At 39.9% G+C, this 27,595-nt stretch overlaps 1 long non-coding RNA gene across 1 annotated transcript in view; it reads left to right on the forward strand.

Annotated features, from left to right (window-relative positions):
* The first annotated feature begins 296 nt into the window (after positions 1-296).
* Positions 297-27,595, forward strand: part of LOC112448572 (uncharacterized) — a 30,987-nt gene continuing 3,688 nt past the window's right edge. The window contains exons 1-2 of the long non-coding RNA XR_003036968.2: positions 297-443; positions 7,935-8,075. This is a non-coding gene — a long non-coding RNA (uncharacterized lncRNA). The remainder of the gene's footprint in view (positions 444-7,934; positions 8,076-27,595) is intronic.

A 27,595-nucleotide genomic window follows, 5' to 3' on the forward strand; every position in this document is an offset into this window, starting at 1 on the left:
GACCTGGGTTCGATCCCTGGGTTGGGAAGATCCCCTGGAGAAGGAATGGCAACCCACTCCAGTATTCTTAGCTGGAGAATCCCATGGACGGAGGAGCCTGGTCCACGGGGTTGCAAAGAGTCGGACACGACTGAGCGACTTCACTTTCTTCTTTTTCTTTCATGCTATTCCTGAATCACCCACCTGGCTGGTTCTCCAGGTCTCCATTCATACAGAGGCCTCCCTCGAGGTAACGAGTTGCATCGCTCCAATGTGACCTCATGCCACTTGGACTTGCCCCACCCATCGCAACTTGCCCAGCCCACTACGGCTTGCCCCACACATCACGACTTGCCCCGCCTATCACGGCTAGTTCCCTGGTTTCCAACAGACAGGATGCAGTCGACCGAGACGACATATACTTGGCGTAGTGGAATTGGTGTCCACTACGCCAATCCTAGGTGGTGAGCAGAATTGTGTTGTTACTCCTAATTACACTTCGATAAGCTGTTATGAGTTTGGTCGACCTCCATTTTCCATCTAGCAGTGTGTGAAGTGCATGTATGGGAAACAAAGTTCCTACTTGAACTCTTGGTAAAATAAGCATAAATGAGCAGAGATGTCTCAGATCTCTTTCTCCCGATCCTTTCTAGTCACATATGTGTACACACACATGTGTATCCTCCACTTTCATTCCAGGGACCAAATACATTCATTTGTATAAGTGCCCTTGAAACAGAAAGGTGAGTGCTTCTGTGCCCCTCTAGTCCCCAGATGCTTGGTTTAGCCGCCAAAATTGCTGTAACCTGTGCACCTTAACCTTTAGCCATGAGCTGGACATCATTCTCCCCAAAAGCACGTAATATATATATGTATGTATTTAGCCCTGCAGGGTCTTAGCTGCAGCACTGAGAATTTTTCTTTTTATCTTTGTTGTAGCACGTGGGATGCTATAGTTGTGGCATGCGAGCTCTTAGTTGTGGCATGTGGGAGCTAGTTCCCTGACCAGGGATAGAACCCAGGCCATCAGCATTGGGAGTGTGGAGTCTTAGCCACTGGACCACCAGGGAAGTCCCCAGTGAGCACGTTTAATGAAAATCAGGAAATTAAAGAATGGCTTTACATGAAATGTTTTGGAAATAGAGGTTGAACGTGTATGAGACATAGTCTGTATGGAGAATAAATGAATGTACTTGGTAGCTGGTTTTGTCATTTATTTTAAGATGTAAATCTATAAATATTCATATTTTTGCTCAGTAACTTATTTTAAGATTTTTTCCAGAGATCCTTTCAACAGAGTTGACCTTTTGAAATGCATATTTAGTAAAAATGTACGTATAGTATTTCATTTCTCAAGAAAGTTTTGTAAATGTGTGAACTGAACAAAATATTGTTGGCATTTATCATCCACCCTGGAGGATGTAGCAAAATCACTGACCACATAAAAACTGGCAGCAGCAGCCACATTAAAAAGTGGTCAGATTTAACTTGTGTTACTGCAGAAGGTGCATTTAAAATCATTCTGGGACTTCCCTGGTGGCCCACACTTTCATTATTGCCCATCAGCAAAGAGTTTAGAAGTGCCTGAGCTATTGAAATACTACTTGTAAAAGTCAACCAGTATATCTCTTAAAGGCACTGCATAACTTTTGAAATGAGTTTTCTCAATTACAGTGGTATATTGTTCAAGGTAAGTTGAAATCCTTAATTAATCAACTAACACAGTGCAAAAACTTCAGATTTTCAAGCTTTTAAAAAATTGCAGTTATTGAAAAAAAAGTATATATAAACAGGAAGTCATTGACAAGTATCCCTAAAAAGCAAGTGAATAGCTAACAAATTAAATGGCAACCCACTGCAGTACTCTTGCCTGGAAAATCTCATGGACTGAGGAGCCTGGTAGGCTGCACTCCATGGGGTTGCTAAGAGTCGGGCACGACTGAGCGACTTCACTTTCACTTTTCACTTTCATGCATTGGAGAAGGAAATGGCAACCCACTCCAGTATTCTTGCCTGGAGAATCCCAGGGACAGAAGAGCCGTGTGGGCTGCCATCTATGGGGTCGCACAGAGTCAGATACGACTGAAGCGACTTAGTAGTAGTAGTAGTAGTAGTAGTAGTAGTAGTAAGAGCACTTGTACTGCACAATATTTAATATTGGAATTCAATAATACAAAGATTCTTTAGAATTTTTCAACATCAAACACATCTTTTAGTTAGAGCTCCATTTATTAATTGTATAAATTTTATTTCATTCAAAAGTCATGCAACTTTGAAACTTCAAAATTTGATGAGCTGTATTTTTAAAGTCATAAATATAAGCAACTGATAAAAAAAAATCTAGAAATAGACCAGTACCTATAGCATATTTAAATGAGATATTTACATATATTAATATGAATATATGCAGTGAGGCAGTGACTGTGAAAATATTTTGACTGAAATAGTTACATTTAATATAAATACTGCTGAAATATTCTCTATTCACCGGATTTTATCTTTTAGTAGTCACCTCAGAACCTGAAAAATCGTTTTCTCAATTCAGAAATATCAAGTATTATGTACTATGGAAAAGACAAGTTTTAAAATTACAAATTTACTACCTATAAGACACATTTTGAAGAAAATTATAGGCAATATTACGATTAAAAATAAAGCTATATTTATAAGCATTTTTTATGAAAATACAGGCAAAGTTAAACTGTTTTACTTATGTAAGTAAAACAAAATAACTTGTGCTTGGTTTGTTTCTTTACTGTTCAGAAATCAGTATGCTGCTGCTGTTGCTAAGTCACTTCAGTCGTGTCCGACTCTGTGTGACCCCAGAGATGGCAGCCCACCAGGCTCCCAAGTCCCTGGGATTCTCCAGGCAAGAACACTGGAGTGGGTTGCCATTTCCTTCTCCAATGCATGAAAGTGAAAAGTGAAAGTGAAGCCGCTCAGTCGTGTCCGACCCTCAGGGACCCCATGGACTGCAGCCCACCAGGCTCCTCTGTCCATGGGATTTTCCAGGCAAGAGTACTGGAGTGGGGTGCCATTGCCTTCTCCGTCAGAAATCAGTATAGAGATTTTAAAATTGTGCTTTCATGTACTCAGAGATATATGTTTTTACTTTCAGAAATAATTTTAGTCTTGAAAATACACTTCAGTAGGACTATAAACACAATGTAAATGACATAAGTAAATAATATAAAATAATAAATACACTAAAACCCAAATTATCATTTTTTAGCATCCTTTTTTAACTTTAAGATTTTTTTTGGTAAGTTTGTATTATAATTTATAGTATTTTCTATGTATAGACCCCATGCTAATAGCAATCAGGGATATTAACCAAATAAACAGTGGTTACAACAATAAAGAAATCCTAATTACTTGTATCCCATGAGTTACTTTTTCATGAGTTCTATCTTTATTATTAGAGGGCCTAGGATGATCCTGCCTTCAAATACTCTGGGTGGCCAGTAGCTCAATGTTCTGCCAAATATATATGCACAGACAATATATTATGTTATCATTTATTGAACAGGCATATACAAATAGCATGCAGGCATTTATCGAGTATCAACTACATTGTTTTTCTAAGTTAAATATTTACATTTTCATTCTCAAGTCCAGATTTTACTTATGAAACCTTCAAAACAAGGTGAATAGACCCTGAATTTGCCCATTAGAAACGTTGAAGTAAGAATTCAGTAGTAAATTTGGAAAAGCAAATCAAACATATTCTTGCCCTCCTTATTAACCCATTTACCTCCTTATGTGCCAGTTAGAAAAAGCTACTTTCTTTGTTGTTGTTTTTAAGTAGACTTTATTTTTAGAGTAGTTTTTTGGCTTCACAGCAAAACTGCACAGAAGATGCAGAGATTTTCTCCTTACTCCCCACCTCTACACGCACATTTGTTGTTCTTCTTTAGTCACTAAATTGTGTCTGACTTTTTGCAACCCCAGTGACTATAGCCCACCAGGCTCCTCTGTCCATGGGACTTCCCAGGTAAGAATACTGGAGCGGGTTGCCATTCCCTTCTCCTAGGGAAATTCCCGACCCAGGGATGGAACCAAGTCTCTTGTTTTTCAGACAGATTCTTTACCACTGAGCCACCTACATGACCTCCCCCATAATCACCATCCACCACCAGAGTGGAAACAGCTACTTTTAATCTATGCTTTAAGATACGTTTAGCCTAACTGTGTGTTAAAAGTAGAATGTTTGTACTTTTTTTTTTTTTAATCCTTTTCCATTAAAATCTTCTTAGCTGACTTTCTCCCCACTATCCCTTAGAGCTTAGCTAGCAAGTCTGTTTAGAGCAAAGGATTGGAGAGAAAGGCTTATTCTAGCTTTCTTTGTTGGCAGAGTATTTACACTGCCAAGGGCATCCCACCCTCTGCTAACTATTGATTTTAATGGATTTTGTTGGTCATTCCTAGTCCATCTGTCTGCAATAAAACAAAGATCCCTTCAACCCCTATAGGAATTTCAGAGCTATGAAAACTCCGAAAATGCCTCCTGGGAGATGACCTCCCTTTTTGGCAAAGATTAGCGTGTTTCTCTGGGATTGATTAGTGCTCACCCAAGTTTTGGAATAGCTACTTTTCTCACAACTCAGGAAAAAAAAAAAAAAGATCCCCAGTGAGATACCCCCCTTACCAACCCCAAAATGCTGGGATAATGATATTCAAATACATGGACTAATGAACATTTCTCTGAGGAGATCTATTGTAGCGGGACCAAGTTTACCTTTAAAAACAGAGACAACATCCTTGCATCTCGTCTTCACTCTGAAAGGGCATCTCCTTTTTTAACCTTCTGTTCATTTAACATCCTTCCAAGTGGCTCAGTGGTAAAGAATCTGCCTGCCAAACAGGAAACTCGATTTCCATTCCTGGGTCAGGAAGATCCCCTGGAGAAGGAAATAGTAGCCCACTCCAGTATTCTTGCCTGGCAAATCCCATGGGCAGAGGAGCCTGGTGGGCTACGGTCCATAGGGTCTCAAAGAGTTGGACATGACTTAGCAACTAAAAAACAACAGTAAATACATAATTCTTGTTTTCCTTCTCTGTGTCATATCACCAGGAAACCAAAAGAGAGTGGAAGAATTTAACTCTGTAGATTCTTTGGCTAAAGTCAAATGTTTTTACTCATTGCTTAACCCAGATTATAATTCCACGATGTTTCTGCACTCAAATCTTAGAAGATAGAGGGGGATGTTGCCTTCTGAATTACCGTGGAAACATCCCAAAGTCTTTGGGCATCTTATCCCAGGGCAAAAACAGTGGATGCTTGAAAGTTTAGGAACAGGTGTAAATAAATTTCAGCTCTTCTATAGAGGCTGAAACTCTGAAAACAACCCCAGGCTCTCTCTCACTTACATCTTTAATTCTTACTTCTGCAACCCAGTGGGAGCAAAATTGACTCCTGGCTCCAGAGCTGCAAGCTTTCAGTTTCCAGAAAACTTGTGGATTTAAGCTTAAGGAAAACAAATGCCAAGATGCTGTAGTGCCTATGATTTATACTTCCATTCATTATCCTTAATATTTTTCTTCTCTATCATAAATGTCTAGAAACTGTCACATGAAATCTAAGGAATGTTATTGCTCAAACAACAAAGGGAATAAAGTGACTTAATGTACTTTATCACTTTATGGGAGGCAAACTAAAGTGAGTAAGTACCAAGCATCATAAAAAGAACCATATTTTTAAAAAGCCAAATAGAGAGGTGCTAATAAAAATGCAAGCTTTCCTAGCTCACTCAGCCCCTGCAGAGAAAGAAAAGGAAAGCATTGAAGCTGAACTGAAGCTGAGAGGCTTGGTACTCTGAGCCAGGGGTCATGCACAGTTGTCTAGGTACTGCTTTTCACCCTCCTAAGATCAAGATCTAAGATCACACATGCCTGTGCGGGGCAGCTAACATAGTCTGGAGGACTATGTCAACTTAGAGGAGATGAGTAAAAGAGGTCCTTGGAGCCAGATATCTTCAGCATGAAAGATCTGTTGCTTTTGCTGGTAAAGCCTGTCCCCAGCCTGGTCATCTCCCAACTCACTTTACCAATGCAGCCACTGTCTGTGAAACACTTCCAAGGTCCAGACAGGGACTACCCTTCTAGCTGCTGGTCAATAAGGGGGTAATGAGGTATGCATGGTTAACTGACAGTGGCTGCAGAGAAGGCATGGGCTTCCTTCTGGAGGGAATGTCCAGTTGCCTTACCATTACGACAGTCAGGAGATTTTCTGTCCTCCCTATGCGTGCTTGCTAAGTCACTTCAGTCGTGTCCAAAACTCTTTGTGACCCTATGGCCATAGCCTGCCAGTCTCCTCTGTCTGTGGGATTCTCCAGGCAAGAATACTAGAGTGGGTTGCCATGCACTCCTCCAGGGGATCTTCCTGACCCAGGGATCGAACCCATATCTCTTATGTCTCCTGCACTGGCTGGCAGTTTCTTTACCACTAGTGCCACCTGGGAAGCCCTCCCTATGGAATGAAGCAAGGACAGTCAAAACCGTCTGATTTAGGAGCATGAACTGGGATTCCTATGACGATTTCAAGAGACCAGGATCAAGACTTCCAGTTTGAAGTCATTCAGCACTGCTTGTTATCAACTGCTGGTTTCCCTCAGATTTGTCTTTAATGTTTGGGCATCTACAGGATTGTGCTCCTAAAAGCAAAAGACAGATATTTGCCTTGATGCCCTGAATACAGAGTTGACTGGTCAGTTCATCATATTCTGTATATCTAAAAACATGATATATATTTTTTGAGGGAAAAAAAACTTCCATAGTAGTTCATTGAATATTAATGATTTTCATGGGATAATTCTCTGATTAAAGAGTGAAAAATGTACATGCATATTGCTGCTGACTTAGACTCCAGTAGGGGTAAAAGGGAAAAGTAGACAGCTGAAAGAAGCTAGAGACAGGAAATACATCTGAAGAGGGAAGAAGTGGAATGTCTTACCTGTGATGAAACCCATGGGAGTAATTTGGATTTCATATAGAAAATATTTTCTCTCATCTTTTCCAAAGGGAGTGTAGTAGAACATATTTCCCAGCAAAAATAAAACAATGTATTGAATGGTGGGACTGTGCATAACACTTGTGTGTTAGAGGCTGGCATTGAAAAATATTGGGTTGGCCAAAAAGGTCATTCAGGTTTTTCCATAAGATATTATAAGCTTTATGGCCAACCTAATAAAAGAGTGTATATGGGCATAAAATTTTAGTAAATCTTCTTCATTGGAAAAAGTGATTAAATTTTGTTGTAAAAAATGCTTAAAAAATGCAGTTTCGTATTTGGCCAGCAGAAGGTAGGCTGCGCAAAGGGCTGAATTACAAACTAGCCTGGTACACAGGTCTATAAATCAGTTCGGATAGTAGGTTGAGTTATGTTCTTAATCAGGGAAGGATACTTTCGCTTGAAACTATTCTTTCTCATATTTCTAGTAGTCGCTCTTATTTATGGGCATGCTGGAATCTGGCCAGGGCTTTTCCCCTTGGTAAAATGACAACGTCTTAATTAGGAATGTTTGGTCTGTGGCAAGAGTTGCCAGAGATCCGTCCATTGTTCTAATGCACAGACATCCATCACCAGCCTGCAACCAAAGCCCACAGCGCAGTGGGAGAAGCACAAGGCTGGAAGACATCGGAATTACTTTTTGGATTCCAGGACTGCCCAGTTATATTTTAAAAAAGGCAAACGGTACTCTCCCTGGAACTCAGCCATATTATCTTTCAAGTGGCTATCCCAATTCCTAGTAGAATTGTGAAAATTAAATAAATTTAAATCAAAGAGATAAGTTCCCCCCATTAAACACATGGGCTAAACAGATGTAATGTAATGTTGATAGTAATCTTTTCTGGAGCAAAGTATTATAATTCTCAGGTGAGCAAAATAAATGTTATGTTACGATTTTAGCTATTAATTCCTTACCTGTATAATAGAAAATCTGAATTTCTTGTAGGCTTGCAATCTACTCATCTTAAAAGTCACAGAGAATGCATGCTGTGTGCTCAAGAAGTATTTGTGAATGCAAAGGAGAAGACTTCATAGCAAAATAAAAACAAGCAAAAACTCTGAGAATACTACAAAACACCCATGAAAGGTACATAGAAGAGCAAAACTTTCCCTGTGAGCATCTGAACATTACATGATATCTTATAAGAAAATGAGCAAGGATCTAAGAAAAAGCTCAAAATGTTATTTCCAACATCCCATGTGTAAAGGAACAGAAAAGTGTTTCTTATTTGTTATATATCTCCTAAGAATTTCTTTGGACTTTAAAGGAAACTTAAACTGGTGTGTGTGTCTGTGTGTCTTAGTGTGTGTCTGTGTGTGTGTGTATGTGTGTCCTGTAAGGAATTGTGTGTGTATTGGAGGCGGGAAGAGTTCACAACTCAGGGCAATATGAGAAAGTGCTGGTCTGTATCAAATTGTAGTGATTTCAGAAATAAGGAAAATTCTAACTTTCTGAAACACACTGGGCTGCACGTCTTATGACAAAATATTTTGTTTTTATAAAGATTGACACTTGTCAAACTTTATTCAAAAGTATTTTAATCTTCAGGCCTGCCACCTTTGTCAAATCCTTTAGAAGTGCAAAGCAAATTTTCCTTCAGAAAGACCTAGGCATATATGAAGGCCTGCTCCGCTAGCACTAGGTAAGAATGCTGAATTCGGAAAGACTTGTCAAACCATGCCCCGAGTCACAATAAAAAATGATGCAAAGATCAGAAACATTAAGATACGTTTTAGATTAAGAATACCAACTCCTTATTAGCAGTGTTTTCAAATCTGGTACCACTTACTGTGATAGCAATAGCTAATGAAATGCAAGAGGCATTTTGTTGATCTAAAACAGGAAAGATTTTTAAAAAACGTAAAATAAGGATGCCACTTCAGCTTTTCTTCATTGATTTCTGTTGTTCATTGTTTTCAAAGATTAAATGCCTGGTCACTCTTAACCTTACTCTGGGAATTTTTTTTTTTTTTAAGTGATAATCTAAGTGTCCTTTTTTTCATGCTTGTTATTTTCAAATAGGTTAAGACTCACAAGAAGTTGCAGAAATGCTACCCAAAATTCCCATGGACTGTTAACCAGCTTTCCTCAATGATAATATCTTACATAAATATAGTACAATGTCAAAACCAGGAAATTAACATTGGTACAATTATATTAACTTAAATAGAGGCCTTATTCAGATTTCACTAGCTTTTCCATGCACTCTTTTTTTTTTTTCCCCCTTCTGGGAATCTTTGAGTTACTTAAATCTCTAACTGGTTATCAATAATAAATATTATATGATACAGAAACAAGTCATTGACCAGCAGCGACACTTAAAATCAACAGTGCTAAAGCGTAAGTCCCATCTGTTTTCACTTACTTCAGAAAGTTTCTGTCTTTAGGCTACTTAATCATTCCTACCCCCTTCCCTCTTCAAGCCTCCCTCCCAAGACCAGGATTCAGAGAGCAACTGCCTAAAACACGATTTGACACTTTTTAGTGTTTTATCTTTGATAAGCTCAAGGGGGTCATTTCTATAAATTCTCCAGATGCTTTTAGGCATTAATACTGACAAATTAAAGAAATGAACACAATTTGTAAATCTAAGAGCTTGTCAAAGATAGAGGACATTTATTTCTACCTGGTGAACACCTGGGTTTAACTTGCTCAGGAACAATGAGCATCATTGTTTGGAACAGAAAAGCTAGTGTAAGGGAGACTCCCCTAGTGCTAAGTGGGCACCAAGGCAGTTCTTTGGCATCCATGAAGATGACATACTGTTTGTGCCATACTTAAAAAATAGGAAAAGAGATCATCGCCATTTGTGACCATTAACTGCATCGTACGTGTTCTTCTGGTTGAATGGTTAAGCATTGTCGCAATTTAGTATATCATAATGAAGGATCAAGAAGTTTTACAGAAAGAGATAATGAACCACACAGACATCAGTGGATAGGTGAGCAAATCATTGCCATTGTGCACAAATGGAGGAAAAATTGACCGATTTAACTAAAATTACGTAAGCTAGATTGATAGTTTAGAAAACAAAAAATGGGCAACTTACGGCCATTTTTTCTAAAATGCTTCAGTGGAGAAGCATGAAACCCTGACTACTTTTTATAAAGCATCAGCCAAACAACCTGGACAAGAGCAAGGAAGTCCACATGAGGAATAATAATAATAATAATACAGACAAGACTGAATTTTTTTTTAACTCCTGGAACATTAAAGCACCTTTTTGGGAGACTCTTTTACTTATTGCTTATGTAATCAGCTAATAGAGGAAAATTAAAAGAGATTATAATTCATCACCCTACTTTCTCAGTCCTGCTTTCTAAGTTCTCAAGTGAAGACTAGAGTTAATAGCATCTGTTTTCACTTCATTCTTTCTGCCATAAATGCAGGCAGATGCTGTTGGGCTGTGGCAGGCCTGAGTGGGGAATAGCTTCTGGGGAAGGACAGCCTGAGGTGAGTGGACCCACAAGGTTAGACTTATGAGTACAGGACACGTAAGAGTACACGCTGGAAGGGGCTTCCAAGTAACAGAAGAGAGTGAATAGCTCTACAGAGATTTCTTTTTGCCTGCATTATGGTTTTCTTTCGCTCTTTGCCCTAAATAGTACTTCTGATAAGGCTATAGGAAAATATCCATGTCAACCTCAGGAATGAAGGACATTGAAATAGAAGAAAATAGAATGATTGGGCATCTTAAGAGTGAAGGGAGATTTACAGAGCACTGTCCCTTGTGGGAACTTTAGAGTCTGCAAAGATATCAAAGAAGGTTGGGCCTTCCATCACCCAACACTTGCTCTCACAACAATTTATCCAGCTTGATTTACTGGAATATAGATACGTGGGTGTGTGTAATTGCTAGGATCAAGAGGTCTTCTTTTTCAAGCTATAGAATTCAATTGTGAAATAAAAAAGTTGTAAAATAGCATCTGAAATCTAATGATTAGCTACTGGCGATCTCATTGGGGTAGGCAAGCCATGGCTATGATTTCAATTTGTGTTTGTCAAATCTAATGTTTAGCTGTTCGGTTCCTTTTATGAAGATACATTTATCATTTTTTAGTCATCAAGTTACTGATAGTTAATATATTGAGTATGTAATATATTAAAAAAATCAGATACTGAAAATAAACTGTTCTTCACAGACCAAAGTTTGCAGTCTGGGTTTATATAGGCAAGAAAAGATGCAGAGTTCAGTAAAAATGGTAATAAAGTTTGCCCTGAGAGCGAACAGATAGCGTAGGAACCCCGGGCAGTGGGAGGAGAGGGATGAGGGGCCTTCCCAAGGCTCTAATATTCTGATGCCCCTCACATGCACGTGAGTGAAATGAAAACCATCCTCAAAGCTTTGTGATTACCTCTCCTGTCTGATCCCAGAGCGGTGGTTGTCTGTAGCTTTCATGGAGCATTTGCATTATGTTGTCTTTTCATGTGTATTACTCTGTCATCCTTGTTACACGGTGAGCCCTTTGAAGCCAGAAACCTGCTTTTCTTTTCCGGCCTCACTGGTTACGAGTACTAATGGAGTCATGCTAACAACAAATTTCACAGTGCTCCGCCAGTGTGTCCTGCACATTGCGACCCCATGGACTATAGCCCTCCAGGCACCTCCTTCCATGGAAGGATTTCCAGGCAAGATTACTAGAGTGGGTAGCCATTCTCTTCTCCAGGTGGTCTTTCTGACCCACTATTATTATGTGAAAAACCTCATGGACAAAGGATCCTGGTGGGCTGCAGTCCATGGGGTCACAAAGAGTCGGACATGACTGAGTGACTGACAATTTTACTTTTAGGGATTCCCTGATGGCTCAGCAGAAAATAATCCATTTGTGATGCAGAAAAAAAAGAAAGTATTAGTCGTGTCTGACTCTTTGTGACCCCATGGACTGTCACCTGCCAAGCTTCTCTGTCCATGGAATTCTCCAGGCAAGAATACTGGAATGGGTAACCATTCCTTCTCCAGGGGATCCATCCAGGGATGGAACCTGGGCCTCCCCCACTGTGTACAGTTTTGTTATCATCTGAGTCACCTGGAAAGCTTGTGGTGTGGGAGACTGCCTGGGTTGGGAAGATCCTCTGGAGAAGGAAAAGGCAACCCATTCCATTATTATTGCCTGGAAAATTCTATAGACAGAAGAGCCTGGCAGGCTATACTGTCCATGGGGTCAAAAGTGCTGGACACGACTTAGTGACTAAACCACCATGACCTGTGTAGGGGCAGAGAACTTGATGTCCATAACTAAAATTCTTAAATGGTGGTTTCTGAGTGTTCTTAGAGATTTTTTTTTAATAAAAATTCACTTACCCTCGGATTATCCCCTACACCACCACGCTCCATCAGCCCTCTGCCCACTACTGCACAGCTCTGAAGTATCCTTCTTCCATGGCTGGTACTCACGTGCCAATGACACACCAGCCCTAAGGAGGCTGTCTCTTAACACGGCCCATACCATAGGCATCCTGCTCTCAGATTACCCTCTGCTCCTTGAGCAGTGATGGTGATCTCATTGTGGTCCTTGCGTCTCTGTAGATCTAGTGAAACAGCTCTGCACCTTTTATCTACTATCTTCACATGCTTAATCCTTGAGGCAGAGCCTGGAGACTTGCACCATACGTGTTGCTTCCATTCCCTGGCTATACCTGAAAAATCATAATCACTGCTGAATCCAGCGGCTTTCCTCCGTCCAATAAATCACTTCATGCAAACGGATACCTGAGGTATATTCCTTAGGCTCAGCCTGCACGCCTGCTACGTTAGCATCACTGCTCATGGTCATCTATGAACAATCTCTCGACCAAGAGAGGTGTTTACTAATTGACTCGTGACAACATCCACTATGAGATGGCACCACCTAATACCAGGCAGTTGGGAAAAAACAAAACAAAATGACTTTCTCCTGCTTGGAAACCAAAGCAAATGTATGTGGTGTGAACAAAAAAAGGCATCGCACTGTGCCACGAGACTGACAGTATGACAGGAATATGTGTCTGTCCACTGCCACGGCCACAAATTACCTTCTCATTTCATCTCTGGATTTACTGTCATCCTTTGGCTGGGAGTACACTTATGAATGAATTGAAAGTTTTCTTGCATATAGTATTAGAAATCACAGGATTTTCTCATAGTTGATTATATGAAATCAAATGAAGGAACATTCTTTACTGCATAGGGTATCTGAATGAGGTTTCTGTAAAATCCATATGAAAGTATTAAATGCTATAAATATGGGCACACACACACCCACACACACTGAGGCACACACGCCTGCACAGTCTCTAGTAAATTTACAAGTGAAGATGTGTCCATTGTTTGCTTTAGCGTCTATGTCAGAGTTTCTTGAAAATAACTTAACTATCCTTCATTAAAACGTTTCAATTAGTTGATACTGACTGAGATGAGAAGCAGAATGTTGTTGTTGCTCAGTCGCTAAGTGGTGCCTGACTCTTTGTGACCCCATGGACGGCAGCACCCCAGGCTTCCATGTCCTTCACCATCTCCTGGAGTTCACTCACATTCATGTTGACTGAGTCTGTGATGCCATCCAACCACCTCATCATCTGTCACCTCTTCTCCTTTTGCCTTCCATCTTTCCCAGTATCAGGATTTTTCCAAATTTTTCTTTGCTTCAAGTGGCCAAAGTATTAGAGCTTCAGGTTCAGCATGAGGCCTTCCAATGAATATTCAGGATCGATTTCCTTTAAGATTGCTTGGTTTGATCTCCTTGCAGTCTAAGGGACTCTCAATAGTCTTCTCCAGCACCACACTTTGAAAGCATCAATTCCTTGGCACTTAGCCTTCTTTATGGTCCAAGTCTCACATACCTGCACGATTACTGGAAAAACCATAGCTTTGATGAGACAGACTTTTGTCAGCAAAGTGATGTCTTTGCTGTTTAGGTTTGTCATAGCTTTCTTTCCAAGGAGCAAATGTCTTTTAATTTCATGGCTGCAGTCACCATCCTCAGTGACTTTGGAGCCCAAGAAAATAAGATAAAATAAAATCAGTCACTGTTTCTACTTTTTCCATTTCTATCTGCCATGAAGTGATGATACCAGATGTCATGATCTTAGTGTTTTGAATGTTGAGTTTTAAGCTAGCTTTTTTCACTCTTCTCTTTCACCTTATCAAGAGGCTCTTTAGTTCCCCTTCACTTTCTGCCATTAGAGTGGTATTATCTGCATATCTGAGTGAAAGTTGCTCAATTGTGTCTGACTCTTTGAGATCCCATGGACTGTAGCCAGGTTCCTCTGTCTTTGGAATTTTCCTGGCAAGAACTGGAGTGGGTAGCCTGTCCCTTTCAGAGGGTACCTTCCCAAAGCAAGGATCAAATCCTGCATATCTGAGGTTGTTGATATTTCTCCAGGCAATCTTCATTCCAGCTTGTGATTCATCCATCCCAGCATTCCATGCGATGTTAAATAAGCAGGGTGACAATATAGAGTCGTGACATACTCCTTTCCCAATTTGGAAAACAATGGTTGTTCCACATTTGGTTCTAACTGTTTCTTCTTGACCCACATACAGGTTTTTCAGGAGACAAGTAAGGTGGTCTGGTATTCCCATTTCTTTAAGTCTTTTCCACAGTTTGTTGTGATCCACACAATCAAAGGCTTTAGTGTAGTCAGTGAAGCAGAAGTAGATGCTTTTCTGGAAGTTCCTTGCTTACTCTATGAGCAAATAAACTTTGGCAATTTGATCTCTGGTTCCTCTGCCTTTTCTAAATCCAGCTTGTACATCTGGAAGATCTCAGTTCACATACTACTGAAGCTTAGCTCAAAGAATTTTGAACAAAACGTTACTCACATGTGAAATGAGTGTAATTGTTCAGTATTTGAAGCATTCTTTATACAGTTCTTCTGCATATTCTTGCCAACTCTTCTTAATCTCTTCTGCATCTGTTAGATCCTTACTGTTTTTGTTCTTTACCATGCCCACCCTTGCATGAAATGTTCCCTTGATCTTTCCAGTTTTTTTTGCAGAGATCATAGTCTCCCCTATCTATTGTTTTCTTCTATTTCTTTTCATTGTTCACTTGAAAAGGCTTTCTTATCTCTGTTTGTTATTATCTGGAACTCTACATTCAGTTGGGTTTATCTTTCTTTTCTCTCTTGGTTTTCTCTTCTCTTCTTTCCTCAGCTATTCATAAAACCTCCTCAGACAACTGCTTTGCCTTCTTGCATTTGGTTTTCTTTGAAATGGTTTTAGTCATCACCTCCTGTACAGTGTTATGAACCTCTGTCCATAATTCTTCAGGCACTGTGTCTTCCAGATCTAATCTGTTTAATCTGTTCATCACCTCTACTGTATAATCCTGAGGAATTTAATTTAGGTCATTCCTGAATGGCCTAATGGTTTTCCCTACTCTTTTCAATTTAAACCTGAATGTTGCAATAAGGAGCTCATGATCTGAGCCACAATCAACTGCAAATCTTGTTTTTGCTGACTGTATAGAGCTTCTTCATCTTCAGCTAAAAGAATATAACCAATCTGATTTTGCTATTGACCAGTTGGTGATGTCCATGTGTAAAGTCATCTCTTGCGTTGTTGGAAAAGGGTGTTTGCTCTGATCATTCTGTTTTCTTGACAAAACTCTGTTAGCTTTTACCCTTTTTCATTTTGTACTCCAAGGCAAACTTGCCTGTTACTCCAGGTATCTCTTGACTTCCTACTTTTGCATTCCAATCCCCTATGATGAAAAGGATGTCTTTGTTTGGTATTAGTTCTAGAAAGTCTTGTATGTCTTCAAAGAACAGGTCAACTTCAGCTTCTTTGACATCAATGGTTGGGGCACAGAATTGGATTACTGTGATACTGAGTGATTTACCTTGGAAATGAACTGAGATCCTTTTGTCATTTTTGAGTTGCACCCAAGTACTGCAGTGGGCTCTTCTGTTGACTATGAAGGCTACTCCATTTGTTCTAAAGGATACTTGCCTCCAGTAGTAGATATAATTGTCATCTGAGTTAAATTCACCCATTCATGTCCATTTATAGTTCACTGATTTCCTAAAATGCTCATGTTCACTCTTGCCATCTCCTGCTTGAGCATGTCCAATTTATCTTGATTCATGGACCTAACATTCCAGGTTTGCATGCAGCATTGTTCTTTATAGCATCAGACTTGACCGTCACCACCAGACACGTGCACAGCTGAGCATCATTTCCTCTCTGGTCTAGCCGCTTCATTCTTTCTGGAGCTATCAGTAATTGCCCTCTGCTCTTCTCTGGTAGCATATTAGACACCTTGCAACCTGGGGGTCTTCATCTTCCAGTGTCATATCTTTGCCTTTTCATACTGTTCATGGGATTCTCAAGGCAAGAATATCGGAGTGGTTTGCTCTTCCCTTCTCTAGTGGACCATGTTTGGTCAGAACTCTCCACTGTGACCTGTTCGTCTTGGGTGGTTCTGCATGTCATGGCTCACAGCTTCATTGAGTTATGTAAGCCCCTTTGCCACGACAAGGCTGTGATCTGTGAAGGGGGAGAAGCAGAATATTGGCCCTCATTTATCAAAGGACTTGGCATGTGTATGTGAGTATGTTGAATACAATGTCATGGTATAAAGGTAAGGATACTACTTAATGTCTGAGAATTCTTGTGTCCACGCAGGTAGCTGAATACTCATGGAGACTGTGACAGATTAAATAACTGATGCTTTTTTTTCCTCATGGTGTTAACAGAAGTAAAAAGAGTTCACAGGAAACACATAAGCCTTCTTAAGGCCTAGACTCAAAATTCAGAACTGTCTCTTCTATGTCATCCCTTCGACCAACACAAAGTTTAAGTGGTCAACGTCAGAATCAAGTGATGGAGAAACGTACTCCGCCTGTGATGATGTTTTGACAAATGTATGGAATAAGGGAAGAATGAAGAATTTAGACCAACAGATCTGTCAGTCGTATCATTATTTCCTGTCACGTTCCTATTTCTGGCCTGCTTTTCTGATGAGCATGCATGATTAGAAAATTCAGTGTTTAAAACAGAGCCTTACTTAAGATTGAGGAAAAATACCTACCACAGTGGTTCTCGAAATGTAATACAAGGTCCACTGAAGGGCTATAGGGAGCCTCTTGAAAAACTCCAAACATAATTGCCACCTCTAGTCTTTAAAAAAAAGAAATTTGTTACTGGAATATGGCTGGTGACTGCAGCTCTATAAACGTTTAGTTTTGAATAACATTAAGGAGCATGTATTGGTAAGCCATCAAGTGTGTTATTAAAGGTGACTAAAAGTGAGTCTTCAGGATACTGCAGTGCAAGGTTTGGGTTTTAAGTTCAAGGCTAAAGTCTGGCATGCCATGTTAGCCTTGTGAAACTCCTAACACACAAAGGAACAATAAGGATTCTACCATTTGGAACAAAAATGATGTGATATAAGAATTGTTTCACACTGAAAATGGTTTTAAATTCCCGTTTCCTTTTCAATTATAAATAAGTGTTGATGTATTTTAACCATCATTAACTTTATTTGTTGTATGCTTACCGTTAATAAAACTTATTTGTAGCAGTAGTATTTTAGACTTTTTAAAACTCTATTTTAAAACACACGCATGTTGTGGTTCAAATAATGGTCATGCATAATTTTGTTTTTATTGTAATTCTAGTCATGCACAGACATCCCCTCATGCACAGACATCATACACACACGCAGACTCCACACACACACACCACACACACACACACACACCCACACACACACCCCACATACCCCCCCCCACACACACCCCCACACACACACCCCGCATACCCCACACACACCACACACACACACACCACACACACACACACACACACCCCACATACCCCACACACACTCCACACACACACACACACACCCCACACACATACCACACACACACACACCCCACACACATACCACACACACACACACACCCCACACACACACACCACACACACACACACACCCCACATACCCCCCCCACACACACCCCCCCCACACACACCACACACACACACACACACACACACTGGAAGATGAGGTAGAAAATTTTCATGACAGGGTAACTTTTCTGATGAAATGTAGGAGTGGACTGATAAGAATAGGGTGCCATAGGATTGTCTGTGCAGCCTAATGGGATGTACTTTCAGAGCTAGTCATCTAGAGCAAAGTATATCATATGATTTGGACTGAATCAAGGAAGGCTGTAAATTCAGCTCAATGTCTGAAACTGCCTTTATTTCTCTCTACAGAGTAGCCCTCATTTGACCTCTGCAGTCTCAGGTATTATAGGCAGCATTTCTGATGATGTGTTTCATATTACAGTAACCTGGTAGCATATAGCTTTAGGTGGTGTTTACTGATGCAATTCCCAAATTATTATTGAAACTCTAGTCATTGGGTCAATCGTCCAGAGGTTCCCTAACCACAGAGATAGTTCTATGCATACAGTTATTTGATATAAGTGGTTGAACTTTTAAATTTTGATCCAGATGTATTGGTGCTAATTAGTTGTAGCTGTTATTATGAATCTGACCTTTTCAAGTGCTTTGGTATGTATATTAAGAAATCACATGTCATGTCTTCTTTTAGTTCAAGGGTAGGACACCCACAAAGATTTAAAACGATAAGCTGAGATTCGTAAAATTTCTTGACAAAGGCAAAGAATGATGCTGACAGTGTATAATAGCTTGCATATTTATTGACCTTTACATTATATTACTAGATACGACATAGTGTACTTTGAACTGACTTGGTAAAGAATTACTTTGAGTTTCTACCTTAATTCAAGTCTTTAAAAACTTGTGTGGACTAGTTACAAGCCCAAGATTTGCTATGTTGAAGTCTTAGGGCATAAAATTGTTTGTAAGATTAAGTGAGTATTATGCAAAAAAAGTCCCAAACTTTAGGGTCAGGGAGAAATTTTTCATATATCAATTTTAAAACTGTGTATTGTATAATATGGACAAGTCACTTAGCTTTGATAAAGCATAGCTTCCTCACAAATGATATGAGAAAAAATGTCTAGCTTGTAAGATGGTTATAAAGATAATGGTGGCATATGAACAGTGATTTCCATTAATTTCCCTTAATAAACAGTTTAAAATTAATTAATTTTACTTTAAGTTAGGAAATGATTAGATCTTGTATAGGAAGTCACCACATCAGTTTCATGAATAAACTAATGATTGAATTCTTAGAATGCCTGCTGCTACTGCTGCTAAGTCACTTCAGTCATGTCCAACTCTGTGCGAACCCATAGATGGCAGCCCACCAGGCTCCCCCATCCCTGGGATTCTCCAGGCAATAACACTGGAGTGGGTTGCCATTTCCTCCTCCAATGCATGACAGTGAAAAGTGAAAGTGAAGTCACTCAGTCGTGTCCGACTCTTAGCGACCCCATGGACTGCAGCCTACCAGGCTCCTCCGTCCATGGGATTTTCCAGGCAAGAGTACTGGAGTGGGGTGCCATTGCCTTCTCCAACTTCTCCATACAATGTCTACTTCTCCATATTAGCTTCTTGCTTGGATTTCACATCTCAGTCTTATAACAATTAGGTCTAAGAATGTCATGATGATGAGAGCTGGATTATACTAAAGAGAAATAAAAAGATAATGGGAGATGGGAGTGAAATTGGGTATATAAGCAATTAGAGTAATGATCAGAAGGGTAAATTTTGAAGTTATTCAGAGTAAGATTCAATGGGCTCTAGAGATTATTTTGTTTTCTTACCTTTCCCCTAAAATTATAGGCTAATTCTAAATCCTTTGGGGATGGGAGTTTACCAGTACAAAAGGGCTAATTTCCACCCCCCACAAATATGCTGAATTACTAGTAAAAAATAGTGTATTCTAAGTTGCACCAGTCATTGACTCTTTGCGATCCCATGCACTGTAGCCCACCAAGCTCCTGTGTCCATGAGATTCTCCAGGCATGAATACTGGAATGAGTTGCCATTTCCTTCTCCAGGGGATCTTCCCAACCCAGGAATCGAACCTGTGTCTCCTGTGGCTCCAGCATTGCAGGCAGATTCTTTACCACTTGAGCCACAAGGAAGGGAGTTTAAGGAAAACGTTAACATAAGACTCTTTTTTGCAACAAAAATATCTTGCAAATTCCTTTTATGTAGCAAAAAAAAAAAAAGATAACTTGATGTTAATTTTCAGCCTTTTAATGTTTTGCATAGTGGGGAGCTACTGCTGCAGTGGGACATGAGGGACAAGTTATGGGATGGGATCAGTGTTTTTGAATTTTGCTTTCTGCAGTTTCACAAACAGTTCAACTAAAAGTAAATAGAATCCCACCATTCTTTTAAAGAGTGCTGAGATACTGTAGTGATGGGAACTGTATCATATATGTATATACTGTATATATGAATGAATATATTTATTAAACATGTCTGTTTTTCTCCAACAATTTATTTATTCAGCTAATGAATCCAGTGAATTGTGACTTTACTCTGCTCTCCTGAAGTGCGGTTCTTGTTTCAGTTATATACTGCCATGTAACAACACATTCCAAAACTTACTGGTTTAAGCAACATTTTATTTGTTTTTGGTAATTTGATTATTTATTTTGATTATTTGAATATTCAAGCTGAGCTAAGCTTCTGCATTTACCTTGCTTTATCTTTGGTAGTAAGACAGGGGAACACTAGTTTTTGCATGGACACCCTCACAAGAATGTTTGTTTAAGAACGGGGTAGGGAAAGACTAGAGACCAAGGACTCAGTCATTATAGGACTTCTGAAACCCAGCCAGGCATATGGCACTTTCCACTATTCCCGTTCTGGACTACAGGATGCAAGTTAGTTGGGACCCATTTCTCTTCCTCTTCATCTTGGTGTAAGTCTCTTCTTGGCTTGATTTTGAACCTGGACTCCTGACATGAAGACTCTTAAAAATTTTGGTTAAAACACTTAAAACTTAAATTCAACATCGTAACCATTTTTAAGTGTCCAATTTAGTGGTATTAAATGCATTAACATTGTTGTGCAATCATCACCACCTTCATCATTCATCCCTATAACTTTGTTCATTTTGTAAAACTGAAACTCTGTATTCATTAAATAATAACTTTTCATTTACCCCACTCCTCAGCCCCTGTCAAATATACCCATGTTCAAAATAACATTATTTCCAATAGCTAAAACAGAATCAACTCAAATATCCATTGATGGATGAACAGATAGCAAAATGTGCTGTATACATACAATGGAATATTATTCAGCCTGGACGTTTGACTCTTAATAATTAACATTCCATAAGAAATGATTAATGTTTGTATCTGGGTAGTTTTCTCAAGTCTGCTTCCTCACATTAGAAGTTTTGAAATCCAGAGGCTCATCTGTGCCCTGTACTGTCTCTGTCTCTTTTAGACCAAACTGTTATAATTCCTTTAATAACTTTGAGGACCTTTCAAGACTAAATCTTAACTGCAGTTCACTTCATTAGACAAAAGCCATGCCCACAAATCTCTCTTAAGACAGGTCCAACTCCATTTGGACCTAGAGTCAGGAGGCCCTGTAACAGTATACTTAACATTTCCAGAAGCTCTTTCTTTCTAGGTGAGATCTATGAGGCATGCTTTTAATATCACTAGAAGTCCCCTTTTCTGTCTTTAGAGGGTCTGAGACGCTCTGCCTTAAGTCCTTTTGAAGTCTTTACAAAAGTCTTCAAGTCACATCTTTGACTTGATTTTACTCTAAATCCACATTTGGTTTTTGTCTTGAATTGGAATTTTGCCCTGGAGCCATTTCTATTTTGAGAACTTTTTGCTAGATGCAGATGCTATGAATTAAAAGTTTTTATTTTCCAACCCAGCAAGTCCAGATTGGAAATGTTTCCTGTAGATTCTGCTGGAAAAGGAAACAGTTCCTTCTTCAGTTTATTTCTATCTATAATTTCTCATAAAAAGCAAGGAAGCCAATAAGTGCTTGCAGAATTCTCCCTAGAAATCCCCTTAGCAAAATTATTTAGCTTATTAGGAATGTATTATAATTACCATAGATGACAGTTCGTCTAATTAGTCTGTCAGTAAATTATTTAGACTCCTTTCTTCAACCTCAAATTAGGTTTCTTCTTGCTTTCTCAGCCTCCATTAATACACTCCTTAGAGTCCTTTATGGGGGAACAGAACGTGTCACCCCAAAAGATGTCTTTGGGATATGGATTATTTTAGGCAGGTTATCTTTGAAGAAAGAACAGACATGGGAAGAGCTCTGAAAACCAAGTAGAGGGTCCCCTTTATGAAGAGACATTTACATGTCTAAAGAAAATTTTCATTTGTAAGGGTAACTTTCTTGCTGTATAGGCATACCTTGGCAATATTGCCGGTTTGGTTCCAGACCACCACAAGAAAACAAATACTACAATTTTAAAAAAGCAGCTCACCTGAATTTTTTGGCTTCCCAGTGAATATAAAAGTTATGTTTACACTATATTATAGTCTATTAAGTGTATAATGATATTATGTCTAAAAAATGTACATACCTTAATCGAAAAATACTTGATTACTAAAAGATGCCAACCATCGTCTGGGCCTTCAGAGAGTTATAATTGTTTTGCTGGTGAGGATCTTGCCTTGACGTGGATGGCTGCTGACTAATCATGGTCGTGGTTGCTGAAAACTGAGGTGGCTGTGGCAATTTCTTAAAATAAGATAACTGTGAAGTTTGCTGCACTGATTGACACTTCCTTTCATGACTAGTATCTCTGTTACATGCAATGCTGTTCTTTCAAAATTGAAGTCAATCTTAACCCTGGCTGCTGTTTCATCAACTAAGTTTATATAATATTCTAAATCCTTTTTTTTTGTTGTTGTTTCTATAATGTTCACAACCTCTTCATCAGAAATAGATTCCATCTCACGAAACCACTTTATTTGCTCATCCACAAAAAGCAAATCCTCATCTGTTAGTTTTATCACGATATTGAAGCAAGCCAGTTCACATCTTTGGGGCTTCCCTGGTGGCTCAGTGGTCAAGAATTTGTCTGCCAATGTCAGACACACAGGTTCGATTTCTGGGTTGCGAAGACCCTCTGGAGAAGGAAATGGCGTCCCACTCCAGTATTCTTGCCTGGAAAATCCCATGGACAGAGGAGCCTGGTGGGCTACAATCCGTAGGGTCGCAAAAGAGTTGGAACACAAATCAGCAATTAAATAGCAACAGTCACATATTTAGACTCCAGTTCTAATTCTAGCTCATTGAAAAAATCTGTGATTTAGTATAGCTGCTGCTGCTGCTGCTGCTGCTGCTGCTAGGTCGCTTCAGTCGTGTCCGACTCTGTGTGACCCCATAGACGGCAGCCCACCAGGCTCCCCCGTCCCTGGGATTCTCCAGGCAAGAATACTGGAGTGGGTTGCCATTTCCTTCTCCAATGCATGAAAGTGAAAAGTGAAAGTGGAGTCGCTCAGTTGTGTCTGACTCTTCGCTACCCCAAGGACTGCAGCCTACCAGGCTCCTCTGTCCATGGGATTTTCCAGGCAAGAGTACTGGAGTGGGGTCCCATCGCCTTCTCCGTTAGTGTAGCTACTTTCATTAATTATCTTAAATAGATCTGGATAGCTTGCTAAAACTTCTCCACCAGAGCTTGCTGCTTCATCTTGCACTTTATGTTATAGAAATAACTTCCCTCTTAAACCTCATGAACCAAATTCTGCTAGCTTCAGATTTTCTTTTCTAGCTTCCTTACCTCTCTGCATCTTCATAGAATTGAAAAATTATGCTCTGGCTTAAGGGAATGTTGTGGCTGGTTTGATTTATCTAAGACCACTTAAACTTTCTCCCTATCCACAATAAGGCTGTTGGACTTATCCTGTGTGTGTCCACTATAGTTTGAATTCACAAGTTGGCTACTGTTTGGTGCAAGAGGCCTGGCTTTCAACCTTTCTTGGTTTTTCCGCTTTTCCCCTTAGGTCAATCACTACTAGCTTTTTTTTTTTTTTTTTCTTTTAAATTTTATTTTATTTTTAAACTTTACATAATTGTATTAGTTTTGCCAAATATCAAAATGAATCCGCCACAGGCTTGATTTAAAGTGAGAGAATACACTTCTTCCTTCCATTTGAACACTTGAACATTGTAGATCTTATTTCAATATTGTTTTGTCTCAGGGAATAGGCAGACCTGGAGAGAGGGAGAGAGATCAGTTCAGTTCAGTTCAGTTCAGTCGCTCAGTCCCTGTCCGACTCTTTGCAACCCCATGAACTGCAGCACTGCCAGGCCTCCCTGTCCATCACCAACACCCGGAGTTCACTCCAACTCCCATCCATTGAGTTGGTGATGCCATCCAGCCATCTCATCCTCTGTCGTCCCCTTCTCCTGCTGCCCCCAATCCCTCCTAGCATCAGAGTCTTTTCCAATGAGTCAACTCTTCACATGAGGTGGCCAAAGTACTGGAGTTTCAGCTTTAGCATCATTCCTTCCAAAGAACACCCAGGGCTGATCTCCTTCAGAATGGACTGGTTGGATATCCTTGCAGTCCAAGGGACTCTCAAGAGTCTTCTCCAACACCACAGTTCAAAAGCATCAATTCCTCAGTGCTCAGCCTTCTCACAGTCCAACTCTCACATCCATACATGACCACAGGAAAAACCATAGCCTTGACTAGACGTACATTTGTTGGCAAAGTAATGTCTCTGCTTTTGAATATGCTGTCTAGGTTGGTCATAACTTTCCTTCCAAGGAGTAAGCGTCTTTTAATTTCATGGCTGCAGTCACCATCTGCAGTGATTTTGGAGCCCCAAAACAGTAAAGTCTGACACTGTTTCCACTGTTTCCCCATCTATTTCCCATGAACTGATGGGACCAGATGCCATGATCTTCGTTTTCTGAATGTTGAGCTTTAAGCCAACTTTTTCACTCTCCACTTTCACTTTCATCAGGAGGCTTTTTAGTTCCTCTTCACTTTCTGCCATAAGGGTGGTGTCATCTGCATATCTGGGGTTACTGATATTTCTCTTGGCAATCTTGATTCCAGCTTGTGTTTCTTCCAGTCCAGCATTTCTCATGATGTACTCTGCATATAAGTTAAATAAGCAGGGTGACAGTATACAGCCTTGATGTACTCCTTTTCCTATTTGGAACCAGTCTGTTGTTTCATGTCCAGTTCTAACTGTTGCTTCCTGACCTGCATATAGATTTCTCAAGAGGCAGATCAGGTGGTCTGGTATTCCCATCTCTTTCAGAATTTTCCACAGTTTATTGTGATCCACACAGGTAAAGGGTTAGGCATAGTCAATAAAGCAGAAATAGATGTTTTTCTGGAACTCTCTTGCTTTTTCTATGATCCAGCAGATGTTGGCAATTTGATCTCTGCTTCCTCTGCCTTTTCTAAAGCCAGCTTGAACATCAGGAAGTTCACAGTTCACATATTGCTGAGGCCTGGCTTGGGGAATTTTGAGCATTACTTTGCTAGCGTGTGAGATGAGTGCAATTGTGTGGTAGTTTGAGCATTCTTTGGCATTGCCTTTCTTTGGGAATGGAATGAACACTGACCTTTCCCAGTCCTGTGGCAACTGCTGAGTTTTCCAGATTTGCTGGCATATTGAGTGCAACACTTTCACAGAATCATCTTTCAGGATTTGAAAGAGTTCAACTGGAATTCCATCACCTCCACTAGCTTTGTTTGTAGTGATGCTTCCTAAGGCCAACTTGACTTCACATTCCAGGATGTCTGGCTCTAGGTCAGTGATCACACCATCGTGATTATCTGGGTTATGAAGATCTTTTTTATACAGTTCTTCTGTGTATTCTTGCCATCTCTTCTTAATATCTTCTGCTTCTGTTAGGTCCATACCATTTCTGTCCTTTATCGAGCCCATCTTTGCATGAAATGTTCCCTTGGTACCTCTAATTTCCTTGAAGAGATCTCTAGTCTTTGCCATTCTGTTGTTTTCCTCTATTTCTTTGCATTGATCGCTGAAGAAGGCTTTCTTATCTCTTCCAGCTATTCTTTGGAACTCTGCATTCAGATGTTTATATCTTTCCTTTTCTCCTTTGCTTTTCACTTCTCTTCTTTTCACAACTATTTGTAAGGCCTCCCCAGACAGCCATTTTGCTTTTTTGCATTTCTTTTCCATGGGGATGGTCTTCATCCCTGTCTCCTGTACAGTGTCATGGACCTCATTCCATAGTTCATCAGGCACTCTATCTATCAGATCTAGGCCCTTAAATCTATTTCTCACTTCCACTGTATAATCGTAAGGGATTTGATTAGGTCATACCTGAATGGTCTAGTGGTTTTCCCTACTTTCTTCAAGTCTGAATTTGGCAATAAGGAGTTCATGATCTGAGCCACAGTCAGCTCCCGGTCTTGTTTTTGCTGACTTGTTTTGCTTCTCCATCTTTGGCTGCAAAGAATATAATCAATCTGATTTCAGTGTTGACTATCTGGTGATGTCCATGTGTAGAGTCTTCTCTTGTGTTGTTGGAAGAGGGTGTTTGTTATGATCAGTGCATTTTCTTGGCAAAACTCTATTAGTCTTTGCCCTGCTTCATTCTGTATTCCAAGGCCAAATTTGCCTGTTATTCCAGGTGTTTCTTGACTGCCTACTTTTGCATTCCAGGCCCCTATAATGAAAAGGACATCTTTTTTGGGTGTTAGTTCTAAAAGGTCTTGTAGGTCTTCATAGAACCGTTCAACTTCAGCTTCTTCAGCGTTACTGGTTGGGGCATAGACTTGGATTACTGTGATACTGAATGGTTTGCCTTGGAAACAAACAGAGATCATTCTGTCATTTTTGAAATTGCATCCAAGTACTGCATTTCGGACTCTTTTGTTGACCATGATGGCCACTCCATTTCTTCTGAGGGATTCCTGCCCACAGTAGTAGATATAATGGTCATCTGAGTTAAATTCACCCATTCCAGTCCATTTTAGTTCACTGATTCCTAGAATGTCGACATTCACTCTTGCCATCTCTTGTTTGATCACTTGCAATTTGCCTTGATTCATAGACCTGACATTCCAGGTTCCTATGCAATATTGCTCTTTACAGCATCGACCTTGCTTCTATCACCAGTCACATCCACAGCTGGGTATTGTTTTTGCTTTGGCTCCATTCCTTCATTCTTCCTGGAGTTATTTCTCCACTGATTTCCAGTAGCATATTGGGCACCTACTGACCTGGGGAGTTCCTTTTTCAGTATCCTATCATTTTGCCTTTTCATACTGTTCATGGGGTTCTCAAGGCAAGAATACTGAAGTGGTTTGTCATTCCCTTCTCCAGTGGACAACATTCTGTCAGATCTCTCCACCATGACCTGCCCATCTTGGGTTGCCCCACGGGCATGGCCTAGTTTCATTGAGTTAGACAAGGCTGTGGTCCTAGTGTGATTAGATTGACTAATTTTCTGTGAGTATGGTTTCAGTGTGTCTGCCCTCTGATGCCCTCTTGCAACACCTACCTTCTTACTTGGGTTTCTCTTCACTTAGTTGTATTTCCCTCTAAATAGAATCCCTGTCTCCAGATGAATGATGAGATCAGATGATTGAGTCTATGGGAGAGACTGTTAAGTGGGCACCGAAGTGGTTTCCTCGTATGGACGCAGAGCTGGATGGCATTTCCGAGTCCCCAGTGGATGGGAGTAGCCCTATTTAGAGTTCCAGCTAATGCAAAGTGAGTGGAAGGAATGTGTTCCAGTT

Source organism: Bos taurus, chromosome 10 (assembly GCF_002263795.3).
Source record: "Bos taurus isolate L1 Dominette 01449 registration number 42190680 breed Hereford chromosome 10, ARS-UCD2.0, whole genome shotgun sequence".
Taxonomy (NCBI): domain Eukaryota; kingdom Metazoa; phylum Chordata; class Mammalia; order Artiodactyla; family Bovidae; genus Bos; species Bos taurus.